Here is an 11,765-nt window from a genome sequence, read left to right on the forward strand (position 1 = left end):
AAATAATAAAACTTTTAAGTGGCCCTATCTACGTACAGTGCCGCCGTCTGTCTTCACAACCTATTTGGCCGGCTTTATATAAACATCGACTCTGTTAGTCAGTCAGTCAGTCAGTCAGTCTGTCTGTCGCCAGACCGAGCAGGGGAGCCCGAGGCGAATCGCTGAAAAGCGCACAAAACAGCAATATCAGCAGTGATTGGCTTGACCTGTATGAATAAAAAAAAATTAAAAAAGGAAATTAAGGCCTCTCACACTACTACTACTACTACTACTGCTGTTGCTACGACAGCGATCGTAACCAAGACAACATCCGAGCGCCACCCGAACAAGCGTTCGCGGGAGCGACCCAACGTAGTCGACCATCCTCCACTGGCTGCTGATGACCAACCGGCTATATGCGCATAGGTGATACGAAACAAAGCGATTGTCGATTATGCTTTTCTCTTCATTTGCTCGTCGTTTTTGATCTTTCTGTCTCCCTTTGGGTTGCTCGCTCGTCCTTTTTGCTTCCACTGTTCCCCCGCAGGCGTAGTTATGAAAGTACCTCAACCGCCGCCATTGAGCGTCTGTTCATATATTTGCGTCCATATTTCTATGCATGTTTGTGTGTCTGCGTGTGTCTCTGCCCGGAACGAGCTACACAGTCGGTGAGTCAGGCTGATCACACTGGCGACAACAGACGCGAACAGCTCTAATACTTCAAGCAGCAGTAGCGGTGGAGCAATTTATTTCAAGGCTTACAAAGCACCGACGGAAGCGGCGGCGGCGGCGGCGGCGGCGGCAGCAACAACAGCGCCGTCGCCATCACTGCTAGCAACAAGAACAGGCATATACGTTGGCACTAATGATGCCATCATGGCCACCAGCATGGGCGGCAGTAGCGGCAGCGCCGTACCAGAGCAAGCCGATCCAGAGGCAGGGAGAGAATCAAGACACTGCCCGATTGCTCTACCATATGTATAGGGTGTAGAGTAGCAGTGCCCAGAAGTATATGAGATACTACTTATTTATTGGGGTTGACTAGCTCGCCGGCAGACTGCGCAGACAAAATAATAGCCATTGCTTATATACAATAAGATGACAGCGCACGATACAGTAAGGTAAAAAGTGAGAGAGAGACTTCCAGCAAGCGAAAATGATCGTATAACAACGTTTATCTAATTTAATAACCGGAAGTTTATTTTTGTGAATATATATATATTGTGACTATTTTCAGTCGTTGTTCTAGAGTGGGTTTCATGTTCACGTCTGATAGAATTGTTAGAGTCGTCTCAAAGTGAACTTACCTGCCAGAAACGCTGAGGACGGCTGTTGTGCATTTGGTAAAATATCTGGGTCAGCTACAGTTCTCTTTTGTAGTAATGATATGGTCGAGCTAATGACTAAACGTGTTTACATTTTTTAATACTGGAAGACATTTATCCTGTTTATGTGTCTATTGTATTTCCTTTACAATCCATCGCACACCTTTCGACGGATTACCTTCGTCACATGCGGTAGGCGGGCCGTACACCGGTCTCTGCTTCCAATCAATTTTTTCGGCTAGAATTTTAGCAGTTCCTAGCTTCGCCATCACCGATGCGCCAGGCAGTACAAGCCGATACAGGTTCCTCCATCATTTTGGGGTAAATGACATATTAAATTAGATCCTACTCCCATTATATGTATATGTATAAGATAACCTTATGTAGACACCATCAGTTATTTATCCTTATACCATCATATTAGAGCGCGGTCGTAGATAAGCCTTGTGCTTGTTTTACAATAACTAATCAAAAATAATGGTCTCAGATGAATCTATATTCAATTCGGGTTATACTTGCAGGACCTGAACCTACAGAATATGTCTCTAAAGAGATTTGTTCCGGCTGTATTTTTTGCAATATACTACTTCAAGGCGTTTATAAGGCCCTAGCCCATTAGATGCAACAGTTAGATGTACTGACACACAGTTTTAGATATTTTTGTTTATCTATCGTCGGATTGCGCGTGCCGAACTACACTGGTTTTGTACAAAACGATCATCTGCCTTTCTGTCTCTATATTGCCTAATCTGGGTTATTTTCTTCACCGCTGACCTTACGGCCCAGCTGTGTCATCACAATACAGTTAAGGTAGAAAACGCTAGTCTGTTAAGCCTAAGGTTGTTACCTACCTTTAGCAGGTTGGGTACGCGCATCGCTTTGCAAGGGTGTTACCTCTTTCAAGATATTTTCGTTCAAAGTTCTATTTATCCTCTATCATTCCAAGCCGGTCACAAGCTCCCTTAGGCCTTTTTATACATAATTCCTACCTTTATCTCTATTGGAGTTCCTCGTAAAATGACGCGTAATTGAGTGATTAACGTCATAGCGATGGGTTCCTGCAATATAATGCCCGTAGTGAAATCTCTTTTTATGGAAAGAAGCTCTTTCGATATATTTAGACACGCCTGACACGTGCATATCAATTTAATATGTACTGTAATTTCTACAGCCCCAAAAAAGTCCGATGTAGCTAATGTGCGGTTTTTCGTCTTGAATGCCTAGATGAAACTTACCAAAGTTCATGAAGTAAAAGTTTATTTTACTTAACAGCAGTTTAACGGCATTTTGTTTCGCGAATTAGGTCAAGATGGCTTGACAATCGTTTCGCTAGGTAATCCATTGATGAACCTTGATAACAGTCGTAAGTCACAAACGAATCGGTATCTAATCTCTAGAAGCTGATACCTAGCCAGTCAAAAGCTGACTGGAGTAACTATGCTTAATCAATTCGCTCTCCGGCTGATTTTAATCTTGTTCTATGAAGATCACTTCCTCCTTGAAGACTTCATATTTCACGTATGTGTGTATTAGTACTTCCTCGAAACGTCTATCGGTACGCCACAATTCTCTAAACCGACGTCAACGAGCATCACACCGTGATGTCTGCTGGACCTATTCTTATTATCGCAGACTTTAGTACAGTAGAATTTCGCTTTTATACGATCATTTTACCTTAAGGTATACATCCGTTCACCGAGCCGTACGTGCTCCTTCTTCGCATTCGCGGCGTTCAAGAATAAACCTATATATCTCGTCCTACGTGTACACTCAAACGTAACATGTGCACGAATTCTATTATTATAATGTTGAGCAGATAGGGTTGGAAGGTTTCATTTTAGTTTCCCTCCCTTTTCCTTTCTCTATCACCCCAGCTTTCAATATATATGTTTTATCACTTGGAGATATTATATGCGTTGCTTGTTGGCAAAGGCCATCGAGTTGAAACGACCCGGGACCATGCTGGGCCCAACGATCGGTGAACTAGCCATCTACCAAACCTAATAAGTGTAATATTCATTTAGTGAATTCACGTCCATAGGCTCTCGTACAGCGACCCCGAACTACCGGCGAACTACCACCGGCTGTACTCGCATAGGCTATACACAAATCGCCCGTATGTTGCTTTTACACAACGTGTACATATCAAGCCGTACAACCGTGCTCTATGTGTCTAATAGCAGCTACCTGCCTTTTCGTTTGTCTGTGTATATATATGAGCGTTTGTATGTAGCCTTTTACCGTACATCTGTGAATATAATTATTAATTGTTGTGCTGTCATGCAATTTTCGTAATTGAGCGACATTATTGCCTTTCGTCGTCGGCCCCTCAGTCGTTTGTACCCCGCTCTATTTCCACTTCTGTGTTCCTCTTTGAGGGTAAAAATGTAAAGGTAAAAAAAAAGAGCGCTCAATACTGACATTCTGAGTGTGCAAGCGACTCCTGTACAGACAGCGACTGAACCTTCCGTCTGGATCTGAAAGAATGACAACAAAACGAAGACCACGGACACAGATGGTAAATGAGGTACCGACTTTTTTCTGGGGAGCAGGGGCTGCTCTCATGGCTCGTTGACGCTTGGGGGCTACAGTGTTGATGCAACTACATATATAGTGCCTGCACTATCAGGTAGAGGCGAGGGGTGAAGCTTGCTTTAAAGTCTATGTATACCTGTAGTAGCTCATGGATACAAGCTGCTAGCCCGCTTGAGGTTTTTAGCCCAGTCCATAGCAATAACGGTACGGTATCGTAGATAATGCGGAGATAGACTAGCAGCCGTGCATAACATTCTATGTATACGCCGCGCTACGCATAGGGACGTACCCATGAACTGCGAAAAGAAAGTGCAAGTTACTCGTGTATTTGTACGTACCAAGTACTAGGCGTAGTGCAGACGTATTACACGAAACCGGAGGGAGAAGGCAAAAGAGTGAGGGAGAGAGAAAGAATAAAAGTAAAATACTACAAAAGTGAAACCGTAAGCTCCATTGACAATGTTCGGTGGAGGCAGCTGTCGGTGCCGTTACGTACTCATGCGCGCTTCAGCAACAGACGACAGCCCTCGTGGTAGTGTAGCTCTATTGGGCTCGTAAAGTGGCCCCGGGCTGTTTTTGCAGGCAACGCTATGTCTTGTGGCATATATGTCGGTGCGTACGGTTAACCACACAAATTCGTACTAATGGCGGCTGCTGCAGCTCGTAGTGATCATAGCGACGACAGCGACGACGATGAGGATGTTGTCCTTGTCGGTGGCGATAGTGATAATGATGACGGCACTGATGCAAATAACGGTCTCGTTTGCATGGTGCTGAGTAGTGGAAACGCGAAGCATAACCATACCACTCATCTCGTGGTACTTACAGACCGACAGATAAATGGACGACAAAGAAAAGGGCCAACGAGCGTACGCGATGTCCGCGTGTACATGAAATATGCACAGCAGCACAGCTACTCACTGTGCAGAACGCCTAGACCGGAAACCGCAATGCTGACGATGACTGCCTACCTGATGGCGACACCTATATGGCAACAACAGCGCTGCTTGTCTTCTGTCTATCCATCCATCTTATTTCACTGCCCGTACCATACCGAAGCAGCAGCAGCGGTGTTACCGATGAGATAACAGATCATTGGCGGAGATGGTCGCTAGGTCATTATTTCAAAAGACGAAGAGAAATGCTGCTTAAACGTGGGTCCCCTAAACAATCGCACAACACCGCCTACCCTATTCCTATGACAGTTGGCCATGCAAGACGTACGGCACGCATGCCCAGGAATTTGACGTCAGGCTGTGGCAGCTTTTTGAAGTGCCAGCAGCAGCGAAATGACTGAACCACTTCACAAAAAGTTTCAGCCTTGTGAAGATTATACGATGATATGTGACGGCGACCGTGCGAGAGCAGTGAGTTTCGAATGTGCTCTTTGTGTATTTGCGTCTATGGGTCTTGTCAAGCCACCGCCTCGACATGTACAAACTATGTACATACTTGATTACTATGTTGAAAGCGTTTGATGTTTTTGGCCACAGACAGGCTCAGCGCTTAAGAGACATAGAACGAAGGCGAGACGAAATCATTGAAAACGTACAACTATTTGTGAAGTCGATGAAAACAGAAAGAAACGTATGAAAAAGGGAAGGCATATCTATTTATGACAATTTTATCAAAAATCCAAAGAATATAAGTCATTAATTAAGACGATTCTTCAGAGGTGCATCTACCAAATAATGGAACAACTCATATAGTTTTCAATTTCATCCCAGGAAGGCGAATTCCTATGAATACTATTACGGGTCATTATTTCGTATTCTACCGATTCTATCTCTATGTACTCTAATAGAATTAGCCAGCTGAATCTGAACAGCTGAGCCATAATAAAAACGCCCAACGACAGGAATCGAGAGATTTACAATACGAATAGAGGCATCAGTGTGAGTACAATATGTTTATCGGCTATGTGATCGATCAGTTTATGACCTGTAAATACAGAAACCATTATCTCGTCCCACTCACCTTCATACAGGAAGCTAAGGCCCTCTACTGTTTGAAGTGAACGCAAGTGGAGTGCTCTATCTTTGATATGTACCCCATCTAACTCCTAGCCAGCTAAAGCAACCGCAACAATAAGAACAATACGAGGGGATCGAGTTGTCAAAGCTGATTGAGGATATTGAAAAGGACGGGACAAGTTACGTTGGCGACTTTGTCCTGCAGTGCCGCCTTCATTTGAAAAAAGATTTCTATCATTTCGTTACAAAGCATTCTAATCAATGTATCCCTGTGTTGTCAATGTTATTAGCCTGCTGCGTTGTGTGGTAACCTTCCTCTTTCTATGCAGGAAGTAACGTATGGTCACCTCGCTGTTGATCTTTTCCTACCGAATTTTCTTACGATGTCGCTGTCTGTTACAGTTTTCCTCGCAGATCTCTTGCAATTGAATCATTGGCCGTGTTATATAACACACGCGGCTCTAATATTGGCCTAGCAAAAACAAACCACTCTAAACTGGGTTGAGATTCGTTTGTATCATTATCTCACAAGACTGTCACAGGATCAGCGAAAGTCGCAACTAGAAATGTTTGACGAGACAACCTTAGGCCATTCCGGTAAAATGAATCGGTGATGACGCTTCTATCGCTTCCATATCTACCAACTTCCATTTTCCGCTATAGCCTCGAGACGCCTTTTTCTACACTGATTGCTAAATATTGGCTTCACATTTGGTCTCAACGTAGGAGTACTTAAATCACTATTCTGTGCGACCCGCCAACCGAAGTTGTCAACAATAGATTGAACTAGACATTGGTAATAAATTTATAGCATAGTCTTTCATACTTTTGAAATCTACCTGTCCGTTTGTCTGTCTGTCTGTTCTATCGACGCTCCTTCGGACTGCTACCACTATACGCTTGACTGCTGCAATGACTACACTGATGACTACGAATTGATCCGCGTGACGTTATTATGGCTTGTCTTGGAAGGTCTCTTGGTATTCAGCGGTCGAACTTAGTAGGAATAAATGGCCTAGCTGGTCTTCAAAATAGCGTGTTAGCGTCCTGCTGGCGGTGGGCCGCCATTGCCCTCGCGGCCCATACATCGCTGAACAAATGAACGTCAATTTCGCTTGCGTATGGATGCGATATTCGAAATGATGATGATGACATAGCTTCATTAAGGCCGACCGAAGCTAGCCACCAGCTAAATAACCGTATCACAGCAGTGTCCTGCACGTTTGCCTTCCAGAATACATGTGAAGGGATTCTTGAAACTTGGACCCCCAAGTAAAATGAGCAAACAAATCGGAACGTTCACTCATAAGCTACGAACTAAACGCCATGATCATTTTACCAAAAATACTGCAAATGACTCTTTGTCGCTTCCGAACACTTCGTGTCAGATGCAGTATATACACGCTAGTGGATCATTCTATGCATTCGTATCTACGAGTATATTATTCAGAGTATTCAAGTTTACTGCGTATTACGAGTCGAGCACAACGGAGCTCGTGTTGAAGATCGAAAAGTGGGAACAGCCCAATTGGACACGCTAAGCAGAAGATAAATGGTTTATATTATATGTATATATGTCATAATCTTTACAATTATCGAATCTCAAGCGTATTCGCATCAAGTGTTACACGTGTACGCCTTTATGGTGTCTTACAGAAACGTAGTGATTATCCATAAATTTGTCCCATAACTACCATTCCAAATACTATAAGTATCCATAAATAAGATGGGTAGTCCGAATCATGTTGATTCGGCTTGCTGTACGAGGCTGTAACTCCTGATTTGGATGTGTGCTATACGCCACGAGGGTGACAAATCGGTGGGCGATACTAGTCGCGTCGATACGGATTAGAGATCCGTGGTTCAGTCGTATCCTGCAACATGGCTATGAGGCGACTGAGCCAGGCATACTTCTTGTAATACTGACCGCTACCGTTCCGTCTAATTCCACAGTTAGGCTGTATGGCCGAGATAAGACGAAAGGCGGTACCAACACTCGGCCGATAGCGCGGTTCAACTCAAAGACCGCAGCAAAGGGATGGTAGCGGCTAGCCTTTTCTTTATTGGTACATTTCCTCCTTCTGGAAATCTTTGGAGAAATCTAGAAATCGAAATGGTGAGGGTTAATGTTTCTGTAAAAGGCGCAGCTCGGCGCATATTGATTTACAAGGTAGATATACGGCCACTTCCTGCGTCGATCTAGCTTTTCGCATTTAGCGAATGCACCTGAATGCTATTTTAACGGAAGTATGCAACAAAAAATAGGCTCCTTCAATAGGGCCCCCTGTCATGCCCACTACAATGCCTAGAAATATTGCTTCGTTCTGAGGAGAGCACAGAATCCTATCCAGGCTAATACGTGTGCCCACCAAGCGAGTCACAACATCTTTTCTGGCCAGATTGCTCTCTGGACCGATCAAAGCGATTGTCGTTCAATATGGCGGCCATGATGAGTGGGTACCTGCGTGCGACTCTGTCTATATATTTGCATTGCCCTCTCTAGATATCCGTTTTTCCCCGATACTAGCAGTCCCCAAACAGAGGATATTACGTGACAGCTGTCACTCGCCATTTTCTATCGTTCGTGCTCTCTGTACAGACTGAACCACAGCGGGAAGTGGCCGGCCGGTATTCGTCGATACGCGAAGCTAAACACTTGACATTAAGCAAAACTGACCACAAACAGGCTTTCTAGGGGAGCCGACACCGGTCGGCAAGCTTATTGTCAATAGATGTTTAATACCGTCGAATGTCTACTTAGTTAGCTGTTATATATATATATATATATATATATATATATATATATATATATATATAACGTCTATTAAACTACGTTGGAGTAAACAACGGGGTGAGTGGGACTGAAAAAAAGCCATGATTGAACAGACCATATCAAAACATTCTTGTCTTGTGGTCATTTCAACATGTTCGACAGAATACGAGGAAGAGTCGAATCTATTCGGGTGTTCGTACACAGCTGGGAGGCCTGCTTACCTTATTTGTCTGTAATTGAAGGTTATTCCGATGTCCTTAGTAAATATGCTTTGAACGAAAATATTTTATGGCGGGCGTAGAGGATCGCAATTTTTGTACCAGTCGATCTTTCGAAAACTCCAGTTCGCTTTCACAAGGGAACAGTTTACGTTGGCAAAGGGAATTGCATTCGTACTACAATTGTATTACGACAACAACCGTCTATGCGCCGAAGCGTTACGAAAACTCCAAAGCCATTTGGGATAATGAGTGCGCCTTTTGATATCGGTTACGGGTAGCTTGTCAATGATTCCAGGAAACCGGTTTACTGCAGCATGACAGGCCACACACCGAAGCGGCACGGATTGCCTCCCAGGATAGGAGCAAAGATCGAAGTTATTCAATGAATAACACGCGTACGTGTAGACTCGACGTTGTATACAAAGAAAGCTGTTTTGTAAAAGAGGTTTGCGGCCAGTCTTGCATTTACACTTTCGCGACCATTCATGCAAGATACAGCTCGGTTGACGGGTACCAACGTACGTACAGACAGGGACAAATAAATGCGTGCATGGGTCCAGTGCAGAGATGACATGCTGGTCAAAATTTCACAGGATTGCGGCAAATACCTAGAACTGGGGCTCATTATTCGTAAACGAGGCGCACTCGTTAACCTTCGCTAAAAACGTATCGCTCGATTGACAATTCCTTCTAACGAACCTTATGCAGAGCCCAAAGGAAACACTTGCTTTGCCGGTGAGTCTACTTCTGACGACGGAAACTTCTCATGACCGCCACGCTTTCCGATTACCTCTTTGAGGGTTATCTAAACCATAAGGTTCATTGCAACAAACACGCAACTATTTACGAATTGAAAGACAACAGCAAAGCCGAAGGCGAGTCTATAGATTATAAAATGCTTTTATTTGTTACTAAGTGAATTTATACTCGGCTGGTATCGTGTCAGCAAAGCTTATAAAGCCATTAGACCAGGATTGTGCTCCATAAATCATCAAGAAGGGCTTCGGAAGGGGCTAAAAGCAAACTTACCTTAATCTGACCCTTATCGTTATAGAGCAATCAATTCCTCCAAGGACACCCGAACACTTTGTATATGCATATTAGTAAATATATTAAAACTTGACAAGTTTGACGCTCTATTGTTTTCTAATCAGATAGCGTTTCCCTTAATGATTTTACTCTTTGGCTATCATTTTTCTCAGTCGTACGTCGCAGATGACACCCTGCCTCCACTTGGACACAGACTTCTATACCTTGCCTGCTGGTCCTATTTTTAAATAGTTCACCTACAGCCGGCGCTGCCACTGACACCATCGACTTGCCCCTGGGACTGCTGTCAAAAGTGTACAGCCGTACTATTTTCACTGCTAGCACCACACTCAATATATTCCACACAGATTTACCATTAGGCATCGCTTCGAACGCTATGAAACGTTTAAGTTATTCGATGACTCCGAACTCGATGCCGGCGGGCTATGCCGCTGAGGGCTCGATGTCTCGCCATGAATATCAAACATGAAAGTTTGCTATAGGCAAGCTCTCGCCCGTCAAAGTTTTCAGCCACCGCCTCGTAGATAGCAACCGCCGATTCTTTGATCCGCAATGCCTTAGCAAACCCCATCATCGTTCGCTGACCTGAGCCTCTCCCTGGATCTCTTTTGCTCCCCTAGATCAGCTCACATCATTTCGACATTTGTATCTTCTTTAGAGTTAGATCTCGTGCAAAAAAGTTTATATGCGAAGTCGCACGACGCTTCCATTTCGACCAGGGATGGCCTGCTTCGCGATTCAAGATGATCTTAATATTTTGTTTGTTGATTTTCTGTGTTCCTACTAGTATAAACTCCAGCCTTCTCACCTTATCAAACCATCTATGTATATAGTATGTATGTATATATATATACGCATCTGTCAATGACGGGCAAAGTAACATGCAACGAAATTCATCAAACAAACGCTCTTACAGCCTTTTCACTTACGTAAAAGTCTGCTTCTTTTTTGAAACATCTCTCCCGGATTGATATTTCATTGAATATTGATATATCAATTAGAAATTTTAGTTCTTACACTGCTAACATTTACTATTGCTTTTAGATAAAGGTTCAAGCGTATACAATATTATTTGTAGCAAAAAAGTTCGGGAGGAGCGTTAAGTATTCCCTTGTAGAGATTTGTTTTTTTTTTTTTTATTTATATTTACATATGCAAATGATTATCGACAATTTACATATTAGCGACGCGTTAAGCAGCTAGCGCACTGTTATTGATGTCTTCCAATTATAGTAAAGATATCATAATAAGCGCGGTCAAGTATCAAATCAGTCACAAATTTTCTAAAACTGATCCTACAAGATAGAGCAACATTTCTTTTAATAGATTTCAACAAATAAGCAAACCGTACGCGAGCTTCGACAGAGGGGACAAATACATCTGTATAAGTGCCGTAGCGGTAGTAATTACAATGACTTTGTTTAAGTTATTCGTGATAATATAAACAAAGTTGAATCATGGCCTAAATGTACACCTGCATGTTCACACGCATGGAAGTTTTACATAAAAATAAGAAAAACACCTATCTATACAAAGGACGTATCGTCGACCAGCTTTGCATGGCGCCTCACCGCGTGTCTTTGCAATAACATCTGGATTGACTTTTGTTTCGATGATAATAACAACATACCCTGCGATTGTTATTTTGTAACACACACACACACACACACACACACCTATCACTGACGCTTCGTAAACAGTTACAACTTACGACTGGTGAGTCATAGTTCGTATTGTATAAATTAGATGTAGAAGCGCAGAGTCGATGGTCGTTCCTTTCTTACTTCTTTCTCGGCTTTTTGATTAAGTTTAAATGCAGATGAAGCTATTTCGAGGCCAGTAACATGACTCGCAGTCGTTGTACAAATAGTAACTTCATACAGTTATTCATTGCATATTGTTGTCTGCC

The 11,765-nt window shown here is 43.1% G+C and overlaps 2 long non-coding RNA genes across 7 annotated transcripts in view; one reads left to right on the plus strand and one right to left on the minus strand.

The window, feature by feature from the left end:
* LOC111248115 (uncharacterized) overlaps positions 1-11,765 on the plus strand; it is a 159,004-nt gene that overhangs the window by 142,762 nt on the left and 4,477 nt on the right. The window lies entirely within an intron of this gene.
* Positions 1-11,765, minus strand: part of LOC147756953 (uncharacterized) — a 126,574-nt gene that overhangs the window by 1,039 nt on the left and 113,770 nt on the right. For 2 of the 5 annotated variants that reach the window (XR_015324269.1, XR_015324271.1), the window contains 3 exons: positions 3,726-3,781; positions 2,156-2,362; positions 37-1,610 (listed from right to left, as the gene is read on the minus strand). This is a non-coding gene — a long non-coding RNA (uncharacterized LOC147756953). Of the gene's footprint in view, positions 1-36; positions 1,611-2,155; positions 2,363-2,539; positions 3,782-11,765 lie in introns of those variants that run through there. The other 3 variants (XR_015324270.1, XR_015324273.1, XR_015324268.1) reach the window with 2 other exon arrangements.

This window comes from Varroa destructor, unplaced genomic scaffold (assembly GCF_002443255.2).
Source record: "Varroa destructor unplaced genomic scaffold, Vdes_3.0 BEIS01000003.1, whole genome shotgun sequence".
Taxonomy (NCBI): Eukaryota; Metazoa; Arthropoda; class Arachnida; order Mesostigmata; family Varroidae; genus Varroa; species Varroa destructor.